The sequence below is a fragment of the Cervus elaphus genome, chromosome 8, assembly GCF_910594005.1.
Source record: "Cervus elaphus chromosome 8, mCerEla1.1, whole genome shotgun sequence".
NCBI lineage: Eukaryota > Metazoa > Chordata > Mammalia > Artiodactyla > Cervidae > Cervus > Cervus elaphus.
In genome coordinates, this window is record NC_057822.1 from 14,416,584 (window position 1) to 14,430,694 (window position 14,111).

A 14,111-nucleotide genomic window follows, 5' to 3' on the forward strand; every position below is an offset into this window, starting at 1 on the left:
GTTGATTTATAATCTTGTGTTAGTTTCCGCTGTACAGCAGAGTGAATAAGTTATACGTTTGTGTTCAGTTGCTCAGTCGTGTGACCCCATGGAATGTAGCCTGCCAGGGTGTTCTGTCCATGAAATTTTCCAGGCAAGAATGGGCTGGGATCCAACCCACATCTCCTGGGTCTCCTGCACTGGCAGGTGGATTCTTTACCATTATGCCACCTGGAAGACCCCATATATATACATATATATCCACTCTTTTTTGGGTTCTTTTCTTATATGGGTCATTTCAGAGTACTGAGTAGAGTTTCGTGTGCTCTTCAGTAGGTGCCTGGATAGTTATCTATCCACTGTCTCTTGTCTATGGGTGTAGCTATAATAATTCTTTTCCCCCACTCCATTTTATTTCCCTTTTCCCAAGATTATTTCTGTCATCATGCATGCTATTATTTCTTCCATCTTCATAGCAAGCAAACAAAAAACTAACCCTCTCTTGACCCATCACCATTTCCCTACTCCCCTTTACAGCAAAACTCCTGGAAGCATTCCCTATATTCACATGTCCCCATTTTCTCTTGATCTCACTTCAGTGAGGTTTTTGCCTCTCCACAGTCATTTGAATTAAGTTTGTTAGGGTACCAAGAGCAGTGGCCAATTTGCAATTCTTATCTTATTTGAACCTTGTTTAACACAATTGATCACTTTCATTCTTCAGACATTTTCTTTACCTGCTTCCAGGACATCTTGCCCTTCTGAATTTCCTCCTACTTCTTTGGTGTCTCCTTCTCGGTGTTCTTTGCTGTTTTGTTTTCACACCTACTTCTTGTCCCTAGAATGTCCTAGGGCTCAGTCCTGGACCCTCTCCTTTTCGATCTCTGTCATCGTTTCCCCAGATGGTGTCATCAGGCCACATGATTTTAAATGCCATTTATACACTGACAATTCTCTGAATTTTCTCTCCAACCGACATGTGTTCTCTGAATACCGAGATCGTTATCTGTATTTGGTTGTATGATAGACATATTAACTTAACGTGTTCCCAAACTCCTGATGTATCTGCCCCAACTTCCTGCAAACTTCTCCAAAGCTGTAAACAGCAACTGTATCCCTCTACTTGCTCAAAAGTAGACCTGGGAGACAATTTGATTCCTCACTTTTTTTTCATACTCAAAAGATAATTCCTTGGCAAATCTAGTTGGTGCTACCTTTAAATCAAAATCAAAATCTAGTAGCCTCTCATCACCTCCATTGCCACTATGTAGGTCCAAACCACTGTCATCTCACACCTGGATTACTGGTATCTCTTGCCTTCTATTAGTCTAGTCTTAGTTCATCCTGAAGGCAGTCTTTTAAAAAGCATATGACAGTGGTCATGTAAAGTGGTGCAGCTACTGTGGAAAACAGTATGGTGGTTCTGCAAAAAATTAAACAGAACTACCATGTGATCTAACAATTCCATTTCTAGGTATATATCCCAGAGAATTGAAAGCAGAAATTCAAGCAGATACTTATATGCCCATATTCACAGCTGCGTTATTCACAAAAGCCAAGAAGTGAAAGCAACCCAAGTATTGCTTGACATATAAATGGATAAACAAGATGTGGTATACACATATACATGTTGGAGTATTATTTAGCTTTAAAAAGGAAGGAAATTCTGACACATGCTATAACATGTAAGAACCATGAAGACATTATACCAAATGAAATAAGCCAGTCACAAAAGGACAAATATTGTAATATTCTACTTACATGAGATGCTTTGAATAGTTAAATTCATAGAGGCAGATTATAGAATGGTGGTTACCAGGGGCCAGGGGGAGATGGGAATGGGATGTTATTGTTTAATGGATTCAGAGTTTGAATCTGAAAAGGCCACAGTCTTTTGCTCAGAAATCTCCAATGTCTTCTTTTTCCACTCAGAGGAAAAGCCACTACAGCCTCACAATTTCCTTGAAGTTGATCTGATCTTGATCTACTAGGCCTCTCATTCCCTCTATTCCAGCTGCAGTGGCCTTGAAAATTTCCAGCACTCTCCTGACTCAGGGCCTTTGAACTTCCTGTTCCCTCTGCTTAGAATGCTCTTCCCCCAGATATTCATGTGCCCAGAACGGTGCCTGGAATGGAATATTGGTAGGGCAGGTGAAATAGAACATGTAAAGAGAGTAAAGACAAAGACAAGTCTAATTGGGAGCAAGCTGGACTGTCTAAAGAGAAAATTGAAAAGAGAAGATGGAGATGAGGTTGTAAAGATCATTAACTCCTTTACTCCTGAGAACCTTGGATGAACAACTAAAAATTCAAACCTAATCCATGGATAGAGAGGAGAGTTACCAGAGCTTTTAAAATTTAGTTCTATTAAGTGTTTAAAAAATTTTTTTTGACCATACCATGCAGCCTGTGGGACCTTAATTCCCCGACCAGGGATCAAACGGGCATCCCCTGCAATGGGAGCATGGATTATTAACCACTAGGCCACCAGGGATGTCCCCACCAGAGGTTTTAGAATAAGGAAATGACTTGTGCTGTGAAGGCAATGTGATCTAGTGACCACACACTAATGGTGCTATTTATTAATCAGGTGATCATCTTACACAGTGTTCCTTATGTTATCTTCCCAATTGTCCTATAGGGTAGGAAATATTTTTGATCTCTGTTTTGTAGTGGAAGAAGATGAGATTCAGAGAGATGGAGTGAGATGAACTACAGCTGGGAAATGGCAGAACTCTGATTTGAACCCAAGGCTTTTTGATAAAATCAAGTTTCTGACCATAGCATATTCCTTCACTTCGTCCAGGCTCATTTCTTGCCTCCCCACCCAGCCACGAGCTGCAGACAGACGGGAACTCTGTCTTCTCCTCCCACCCTGCCATCCCCAGGCCTAGCACAGGACTCGCGCGTGAGGTCCTCTGTGTGTGTGGACTGAGTGGGACCTTCTTGGATCTCTTTGGTCTTCCCCATCTGTCCTTCCCTGCACCCTGAGCCTTGGCTCCCTTGAATGACATCAAGCAGATCTGGATTCAAATCCCAGCCCAGTCACTTCCCAGCAACATGGCCTTGGGCAAGTTAACTTCCCCTCACTTTAGTGCCTTCATCATTAAAATGTGGATACAACTCCTGGTTGTTGTGAGAATTAAGTAAAATAAGTAAAATACAGGGAATCCCCTGCCAGTCCAGTGTTTAGGACTCTGTACCATCACTACTGTAGGGCTCTGTTTCAACCCCTGGTTGGGGAACTAAGTTCCCACAAGCCTTGAGGCTTGGCTGGAAAAAAAAAAAAAACAAACCATAAAAACAAAATGAAAAAAGCCCCTAACATGTCATATGAAAGTCCTTAATATGGTAATTATTATTGTCTTAGTCCTTCACCCTTGTCCTAGGCACGGTTAGAGGACTCAAAAGCATCTGTTGAACTAAATGGAATGTTAAAGATCGCTAGATTGAGATCCAGGAGAAGTAGATTTTAATCCTGGGTTATGAGCATTGGTCACATTTCCCTTTTTGGCATTGTTTTTTCATCATCCTAGGGACATCTGAGTTTTCTTCTAATTCTAAGGTGAAGTATGAATGCATCATTTCACCCTGTCCCTGACCCTCAGAGCCTCGTTTGACCCACGTCTCCTCTCCTGCCCTGCTGGATCCTTCTTAGTGGACAATTCTTGTCCCAGGAGCCTCCCAGCTTTGGCTCCCAGGGAGCCCTAACACACAGCTGCCACCAGATGGTGCTGTGGACTCATTCAAGTGAAGTTGGCTTTCCGTCTCCAGCAGGGCTGACGGGAGTGATACTAGGATGCCCTTCTGGTTGGTTCCTCTAGACAGTCTGGGCTTCCCCAGTGGAAGGGAGCCAGGCCCAGGATGATCCTTGGAAGTGAAGTTTCCAAAGCCTGCCCTGGTTCTGCTGTGGAAATCCAGCATAGAGTTGGCTGCAGGACTAGCTGCATAAATTGTAGGACCCAGTGCAAAATGAAAATGCCTAAGCTGCTGGTCGACTTCCCTGGTGGCCCAGATGGTAAAGCGCCTGCCTACAATGCGGGAGACCCGGGTTCAATCCCTGGGTCGGGAAGATCTCCTGGAGAAGGAAATGGCTACCCACTCCAGGACTCTTGCCATGGAAAATCCCATGGATGGAGGAACCTGGTAGGCTACAGTCCATGGGGTCGCAGAGAGTCGGACACGATGGAGCCACTTTACTTTCAAGCTGCTGATGGAAGCAGCACAGGGCATGTCTAAAAGCCAGCAGAAAGTTTCTGGTTCAGCCTTCTAGTGCTGAGTATGCTGGTTGTTGAACACAGCCATGGTTGTTGTTTAGTCACCATGTCATGTCTGACTGTTTGCGACCCCATGGACTATAGCCTGCCAGGCTCCTCTGTCCATGGGCTTTCCCAGGCAAGAGTCCAGGGTTGCCATTTCCTTCCCCAGGGGATCTTCCTAACCCAGGGGTTGGATCTGCAACCCCTGCATTGGTAGACGGATTCTTTACCACTGAGCCCGAACACAGCCATTACAAAAATGTAAATTACAGAAACTGAAAATTAAATAAATGATATAAAAACAAAACCAAAATGATATAAAAACAAGGCAATAAATGCCTCAAACTCATATTTTTAAACATTTTGCTATCATCTATGCCTTTGAAATAACTTACATTTTTTATATCTATGTGGAGAAAATGCCAAGTAATGGTGTGTGACTTACTGTAATCTCTTTCCAACTCTACATTAGGTGATATCACATTGATAGTTTAAAATCGACGAAGGTGGGAGTGTTTACATCATCAAATCTACAGACGTTACAAACTATGTGCCCTGCCCCCAAGCCAGTTGTTAAACTTTTCTGGGTACACCTCTGGTCTTAGTTGTACTCCTAACATGTTGTGTTGTGTGATCTTGGGCAGAACCCTGTTCCTTCCAGCCTCTGATAAGTCTATGCATCACTTTGAAATTTACAAAAGGAGACTTCCCTGGTGGTCCAGTGGTTAAGAATCTGCCTGCCAATGCAGGAGACTAGGGTTTGATCCCTGGTCTGGGAAGATTCCACATGCCTTGGGACAATTAAGCCTATGTGCCACAACTATTGAGCCTGTGCTCTCAAACTCAGGAATTACAACTACTGAACCCTTGCACCGCGGCTGCTGAAGCCTGGTTCTCTAGAGCCCACACTGCAACAAGAGAAGCCACTGCAGTGAGAAGCCTGCATACCACAACTAGAGAGTAACCCCCACTTGTCCACAGCTAGAGAAAGCCCCCGCTCAGGAACCAAGACTCAAGCAACCAAAAATAAATAAATAAAATTAATTTTTAGAAAGTAAATTAAAAGAAACAAACCAACCAACCAGGGCAAATGATGTTTCTGCAAAAGAGCAGATGCCTTTGGCTACCAGGGTGGTTGTCACCAAGGCTTCCAGAAGGTGGCGCTGTGGACTGACTCAGGGAAGCGAGCCAGCTTATCTTTCTGTGCCCTTTTCTGGTGTTGAAAAACACAAGAGCAGTAATAACATATTCCAGCTGCTTTCATCGCTGCTCTTGGGACTTGGGACATCATAAGCTTGCTCCATGGCTGTATCTGAGAGTGGGCAGACGAAAGAGCTAGTCTGCTCTACTTCTGTAGAAGGACACAGCAGTGGGAGGTGAGAACTAGCGTTTCCTCCCTACAGTGACTGTAACAGACATTGAGGGTTTTTCCCCAAATGGAGACTGGGGTTGGATGCTGAAGGAGTTCAGGAAATGTCAGCCTAAAATATGTTGCCTTGGAATATTGATTATTTTGCATTGAAGGCACTTGAAAAATGACAGATTCAGGAAAAAGCTCTCTGAACTTCATCTGCTTAAGGACAAATCCTCCTAAAGGAACTCAGTTTTCATAAATCCCAGGGAAGAGACTAGAAGTTGGCCCCATTCCCAGACAGACTGTCACAAACTGTCACATCTGTTGTATCATATATTCTTCTGAGGGCCCATTCATCTTTTCCCCCAAATCATTTACTTTTCCCCCTAAGTATCTCCTTATTAAGTGAGTGTATAATATTTTAAAGTTTCCTTTTTTTATTTTTGGCTGTGCTGGGTCATCATTGCTGCATGGGCTTTTCTCTAGTAGCGGCGAGTGGGGGCTATACTCCATTGTGGTGCACGGGCTTCTCATTGCAGTGGCTTCTCTTGTGGAGCACTGGCTCTAGGGTGTGTGGGCTTCAGAAGTTGAGGCACGTGGGCTCAGCAGTTGCAGTTTCCAGGCTCTAGAGCACAGGTTCAGTAGTTGTGGTACACAGGTTTACTTGCTCCACGGCGTGTAGGATCTTCCCCGATCAGCAATTGAACCAGTGTCTCTCCTGCATTGACAGGTGGATTCTTTACCACTGAGCCACTGGGAAAGCCCTAAGTCAGTGTATAATCTTTTAATTCCCACCCCCCCTTTTTTTGGTATTTACTATTTTTTTCCCCTGCTATGTCCCATGTACCCAATATTAAAAATGAATGTTTGTATATCTTTTCTCCTGTTAATCCACCTGTTATCAGTTTATTTCATAGACCCAGCTATGGAACCTGGGAGGTAGAGGGAGTCTTTTCCTCTCTACAGTGTGGATGGCTCAAACATTAACTGTCTATGTACCCCATTTGCTGCCAAACATATATCTCTGTGTCCCAAACTGGGAACTTACTCCCCAAGGAGTAGAAAGCGGTTGTTATTCCTGTAATTAAAAACACTCTTAACCCTCCAGGAAAGGCATCCCAATGCCTTGATGTCCCCCCTCTAGCTTTTTCTCAATCCCTTCTTGAAAATCTGTGATCTATGACTGCATGGTGAAGGTAGTCTCAATATACAATCACAAAGAGACAGAAGTGGGGAAAAGAGAGAAGCAAGAAGAAAATGTATGTAAAAATGTTAAATATGTACACTGAGGAAGGAAGATCAAGTAGAGGCTATAATCTTCACCTCCTTGATTAATTTATTAGTATTATTATTTTTGGCTACGCTGTGCTGTATGTGGAATCTTAGTTCTCCCTCCAGGAATGGAACATGCGCCCCTGCCTTGGAAGCGCAAAGTCTTAACCACTGGGCCACGGGGGAAGTCCCTCTTTGACTTATTCAAAAGTTGATCTTGTATTTATGATTTTCCTTCTTAACTATTCCAGGTTCCTTCTGCCTTCGGTCAGCAATGTAGTAAAGTTCTGTGCCCACAGACCAGACAGATTCTCTTGTATAGAACTGCAGCAGTCTTGCAGTAACTTCGATCACAGGCTTTGTAGTAGGAATAGGATTCTCAGCGAATGCAGGTGTCTGTCCCTAAGCCTCTGGCCCCTATTGTGTGGTAACAACTTATTTCCTCTTGATAGCCAGTTCTGAACCCTACAAAATACCTTGATTTCTTTTTCTGCTTGTCTGTTCAGGAGTATGAGGTACTCAAAATGGTTGAGTCAGGACTTCCGTGGTGGTCTAGTGGTTAAGAAACCCATCTTCCAATGCAGGAAGTGTGGGTTCGATCCCTGGTGGAGATCACACCCTACATGGTGCAGGGCAATCAGCCCACAAGCCACAACGACTGCCTCAACTAGAGAGAAGCCTCTGAGCACATCTGCCTCAACTAGAGAGAAGCCTCTGAGCACATCTGCCTCAACTAGAGAGAAGCCCACAAGCTACAGCTAAGACCCAACACAGCCAAAAATTAAATAAAAATAAATATTTAAAAAATTACTTAAAAATGGCTGAGTGGCAGTTTCAGCTTCCAGTTTGGGGGGAAAAATTGTGTCACTTGGCGGACGCATTCCCCTCCTTGGACTCTAGAAGCTTTTTAACATACCTTGCTTCCCTGCAGTCATGAGGTCAAGAAACAGGTCATTTTTAAAATAATTTTATTTGTTTATTGCTGGCTGCGCTGGGTCTTCGTTGCTGCTCGGGCTTTTCTCTGGTTGTGGTGAGAGGGGGCTACTCTCTAGTTGCGGTGGGAAGACATCTCACTACGGTGCCTTCTCTTGTTGCAGAACACAGGCTCTGGGTTGGTGTGGGCTCAGTAGTTGCAGCGCATGGGCTCAGTAGTTGCATCTCCCTGCCTCCGGAGCACAGGCTCAGTAGTTGTCGCACATAAGCTCAGTTGCTCCTCAGTGTATGGGATCTTCCTGGATCGGGTATTGAACTCGTGTCCCCTGCATTGGCAGGCGGATTCTTTACCACTGAGCCACCAGGGAAGCCCAAGAAACAGATAATTTTTGAGTGAGGAAAAAATTGCATTGTTCGAAGAAGCCACTCCTGCATCCAGCCCCTTGGTTCTCAGACTCTGTGACTGGCTACAGGAGAGACAGTACCCTAGTTCAGAGGATTACTCTATCTTGCAGATGGTACTCCACCTCCCAAAGTGTTGTCTACCAGCTTGTACTTTATCTGGGCCTTTAATAGGCCTTTCTACCATTCTAGGCTGGCTAATGAAGCACACAGCAAGGCCAGTGAATCCTGTCTCATTTCTTTTCTTGTGAAGTGAGTTCCATGGTCAGAAACAATACTGTATAGGATATCAAGACTGTGCATTTAGTCCACAGGTGGAGGAGGTTCTGGCAGAGGCGTTCGAGGCAAGGAAAGCAGATCCATATCCAGATCCATATCCAGAATAAGTGCTTCTTCTAGTGAGACAAATTCCTGCCTCCATCACGGAGTCCTCTGTAATCAATCTGCCCAAGTAGTTGGCTGCTCCCCTTAAGGTCTGATACTAGTTCAAGGGTCCAGGTGGTGCTAGTAGTAAAGAACCCGCCTGCCAGTGCTGAAGATATAAGAGATGCGGTTTTGATCCCTGGGTCAGGAAGATGCCCTGGAGAAGGAAATGGCAACCCACTCCAGTATTCCTGCCTGGAGAATCCCATGGACAAAGGAGCCTGGCAGGCTATAGTCCATGGGGTCGCAAAGAGTTGGATATGACTGAAGCGACTTATCATGCATGTATGCAAGGGTCCAGGGCTGTTAGCTGCTTTGTGCAAACTGGACATCAGTCCTGTTGGTTGCCTGACCACCCTTGGTGAGGGATATTCCTATCCTTGAGCCCATGGCTAATCTCCACCCCTGTCATCATGGTATTTTGTGCGTGAACCCATTGAACAAGAGCTGGACTGGCCGGGGGAAAAGGTCATCAGTTAACATCCAGTTAACACCCACAGAGCATCCTATTTTCTGGTTATTAAAAACTTCCCCCCACTGGGGGCCCATGGTGAGTATTCATATGGCATACTCCTGTATTATGATTTTGGATATTCGTAGAAATCTATCTTTTGCAAACTTCTTTCTCATGAACTTCTAATTTTTAAAACTTAGAGCTACTCACATCATTAGTCCAGGACCTGGTATAGATCCTGAGCTCAGGTCTTCTCTCCCTCCAGGCAAAGGGGACAATGAGACAGACTTCTTATAGTTCTAACTGGGGAGAGATTTTCTTCTCCACTAGACTTTGGGGCCACATAGCCATTTCTATAAAACCATTTCTTGCTCTTTCACAGTCTGCTATCTGAAAGCCAACCTCTAATAGTTTTTCCTGTATAGGGAGCCTTGTTGCAATCACAGCCACAGCTGTGAACATATGGTCTGGGCCTATTTCAGCAGGTCTATCCTCGTTCCTCTGTCCCCAGCTTTTGTTCCCAAGACTCTCATTTTGTTTTCTTCAGTAGCCATCACCTGGGATTCAGTGTCGATCCTGATTTCAGGCCATCTCTCCTTTGAGTTGTGGTTGTTGTTCAGTTGCTAAGTTGTGTCTGACTCTTTGAGACCCCATGGGCTGCAGCATGCCAGGCTTCCCTGTCCTTCACTATCTCCCAGAGTTTGCTCAAATAATTGTGCATTGTCAGTGATGCTGTCTAACCATCTCATCCTCTGCAGCCATTCTCTCCTTTTGCCTTTAATCCCTCCCAGCATCAGGGTCTTTTCCAATGAGTCAGCTCTTTGCATCAGGTGGCCAAAGTATTGGAGCTTCAGTTACAGCATCAGCCCTTCTAATGAATATTCAGGATTGATCTCCTTTAGGATTGATTGATCTCCTTGCTCTCCAAGGGGCTTTCAAGGGTCTTGTCCAGCACCACAATTCGAAACATCAGTTCTTTGGTGCTCAGCCTTCTTTATGGTCAAACTTTGTCTCACAAAGTAGAAACAACCACACGCTCTACTCCATGTTCTGCCACAGGACAATTTCCTTCCTCTGCTCTCCTTCAGGGTCATCTTGAATGGGGTGCCCCAGCCACAGCAGTCTACATTTCTGGCTGATACCTACACATTGTACAGAGCCACGCATAAAGCAGTTCTACATTTTTCCTTCTCAATCTCCTGGGTTGAAGTTGTCATAACAATGTGGCAGGAATGGGTACACTGGGAGGGGGACAACCTACACATTGCCCCTACAGGTCTGTTTGGGCCAGGTTTTACATGGACCATTTCCCCTGAAGCATTGCAGGCATAAGAATTAATTAGAGAACATCCAGTTCACAATGGGCAGCTCAGGTCACAAGGTCATCTGGAGCCCTGTGGTCAGGTGTGCTGTCTATCAGAGCCCATTAAAACTTTACGAGCTAGCTCACAAAAGAGAAATACTCTCTGATGAATAAAGCATATTGTTGTTTAGTCGCTTAGTCGATGGCAGTTTCCAGGCTAGAATACTAGAGTGGGTTGCCATTTCCTTCTCCAGGGGATCTTCCTGACCCAGGGATTGAACCTGCGTCTCCTGAATTGCAGGTGGGTTTTTCTTTATTTTACCACTGAACCACTAGGGTAGCCCGAAAGAAACATGGCTTTACCTCTAAACCCTAAGGATCTGGCTACAGAGTTTCCTCTATCATTGTTTGCAATTAGAGCATCCTAATTTACCTGGCACTTTGAGCTGTTGATCTGTTTGGTCATCAGGATGAAAAGACTGAACTACTTACACTGCAGCCTGAATCAACTGGAGAGACCACTCTTACTTTGCTTTCTCTGTGCCTTCCTCAAAGCTGGAAACTGGTAGATGGGTAGGAATAGTTTCCCAGTCATGCTGTATGTTGTTGTTGTTCCGTTGCCTGACTCTTTGCTACCTCATGGACTGCAGCACGCCAGGCTTTCCTGTCTCTCACCATCTCCCGGAGTTTGCCCAAGTTCATATCCATTGCATCGGTGATGCCACCCAGCCATCTCATCCTCTGATGCCCTCTTCTTCTTCTACCTTCAATTTTTCCCAGCATCAGGGACTTTTCCACTGAGTCAGCTGTTTGCATCAGGTGATCAAAATACTGGAGTTTCAGTTTCAGCATCAGTCCTTCCAGTGAATATTCAGGGTTGATTTCCTTTAAGATTGACTGGTTTGATCTTGCTGTCCAAGGGACTCTCAAGAGTCTTCTCCAACACCACAGTTCGAAGGCATCAATTCATTGGTGCTCTGTCTTCTTTATGGTCCAGCTCTCACAGCCATACGTGACCACTGGGAAGAACATAGCCCTGACTATTTGGACCTTCCTCAGCGTGAATCATGATGTATGTTTCCTCCCAAATCCAAAGAGACCCATCAAGTACTAGGCTCCTTCTATGAGGAAGGAAGTCTAAAGTGCAGCAACCTTGGCCTTTGCTTTGGAGTAAATGTCCTGATGTGTTCAGGCCACAAACTCTAGGATTTTAATGTAGTGTCAGGCTATTATATTTTCACTGGATTCATCTCACACCCTTTGGCACCTGCTATTTTCCATGTTTTGTGTTCTGTCCATATGAGGCCTCCAGCATGGCTGCCTGTGGGATGAAGTGACAGATACGTGGATTGACTCTTGATATCTATGCCACCATCTTTCTACCTGAGGAGCTGTAAAGCTAAAAACATTTCCCAGACTCCCTTGCAGCTAAGGTTCTAGATGAGATTTAGGAAAACAGAAGTGAGGCAGAAGGCATTTTTCTGCAGCAGTGGCTATGGGCAAGCAAGATCTGCTTGAAATACCTGGAGTGATTTCTGTTTCCTGCACTGGACTGCATGGTCCAGATGGTAACAGAGTAAAAATGTAAAAATTCCTGTAGACTACATTAGGGCTTGGAGCAGAAGGGTTGGCTTTTCTTTGGGGCAAGATTATAAAGCTAACTGCTTCTTTTATTCTCTGCCACAATGGAAAAAAATACATGGTTTTTTCCAATGAAGTTTGGGGGGTTGTGCTGGTATACTTTTCCCCCAAAACCACATCTGGAACAGCTTTTGCAATTGGAGTCACTGTCTGATTAAGTTTACAATATTATTCTGTGTTCTTCAAGACCATCTATCTTGTCTGAAGAATGGATACACATGTGACAAAAATCACTATGTCTGCATATTCAAAGTCATTAATGGTGGAGTTAATCTCTTCAATTCTCTCAGGATTTTTAATCTTAATTTACATATTGGTGGGCATGATGAACTTCAATAATATCTAGTTCATTTTTCTTATAATAAAAACTTTTAACATGTTGTCTAGGAGCCAGTGTAGGATTCTGTCAATGATTTAAGATATTTATTCCAATTACACAAATGAGAACAAAGACTAGCACATGCCTAGATCAGTCCTTAAATGGACTTTGATCAAAACTCCATTTATGGCCTAATTCCCTATACTTCATATTGTCTCTTAGTACTTAATTTCTCATCTGTTCTTTTGTCATCTCCTTTGTACTCCCAGGACTAGAGGCCTGCAAGTTATATATTTCCCAGATTCCTTTGCTAGCTGGGTTCCCGTTAGTTTCTGCCAATGGGAGACAACTAGTTATGTTTTTTTGTTAATAGATATTTTCTAATCTCCATATGTATTGCAAACATCTTCTCCCATTCTATGTTTGCCTTTTTTCTTTGTTTATTTAAAAAATTTTATTTATTTATTTTTGGTTGTACTGGGTCTTGCTGCCCGTGGGCTTTCTTTAGTTGCATTGAGCAGGGGCTGCTCTAGTTGTGGTTCTTGGGTTTCCTATTGTGGTGGCTTCTCATTGCAGAGCACGGACTCCAGGGCATGTTGGCTTCAGTAGTTGCAGCAGATGGGCTCAATAGTTGTGGCACTTGGGCTTAGTTGCCCCACAGTACATAGAATCTTCCTGGGCCAGGAATCAAACCCATGTCCCCTGCATTGGCAGGTGGATTCTTTTTTTTTTTTTTTTCACACAGTTTACCAGTTTATTTGTCCTAAATAAATAAAGTCGGAGAATATCCATACTCCCACGATGTCTTTCCCAAAAGAGCAGCTTAAGATATAGATGCATATTTTTGCAGCGCGTGTTCTCAAGTTAGGCTCAGGAGAGTGTTTGTCCTGGCTTGTGCAGGACTGGATCTGGCTATGAAGACTCTCCCCAGGTTCCCTTCTCTGCTTCGGACCTGAGTCCCCTGCTAGGACCCCTATGTCCTGTTCCTCCTCTTGGAGCACCTGCCGCCTCTCCTCTCTGTAGCTCACAGGGAGCAGCGCCCACAGCTGTGTGGCCCTGTGGCCGGCCGCTCGCAGAGAGCTCTGTCCTGTATCACCAGCTACCACTGCAGGCCCCTTGCCAACCCCTCACCCTGGAAGTAGCTCACCCAGGGCAAAGGGAGGGCAGGTGGATTCTTAACCACTGGACCACCAGGAAAGTCCACTTGGTTGTATTTGAAGGTGGAAGGGAGAAAGTCTTCTGCTTCAGGAGGTGCCTTATCTTTGGCAGCAGAAGGTACTCTGGCATCATCAGTAGTGAGTGTGGGGTTGGGCACACTTAGGCATCAGCCTAAGAGTGAAAGTAGCTTCCTGGGTTCCAGAGACTTCCGTCTTTCACCACTAGCTTCCAGCATTTCCAATATCTTTGTCACTAATCCATGCATTACATTCTCTGTGCTTGAAATATGTAGGGTGGTGTCTGTTTTCCAACTGGTACTGATTCACACATTTCCATAAACCCACACTCTTTTGCAGCACAGGGGAATTATAGGTGCCTAGAAAAAAGTGTGGCCAGTGTCTGAGCACAAGTTCTTTGGATCAGGCAGGAAAAAGACTCACAGTATGATCTTACGGTATTTTTGTTGTATCTCTCCTTAAGGGTCCTTGATTTTCTTTTTCCTTAGTGGTCAGAGCATTTGTAAATTGATTTGGATATGGGGATTAGATGAAAGCTCAAATTTGTTTATTATGTCAGTAGAAGCCTTTGTTCACTGGACCCAGAAGTGTTTTTTT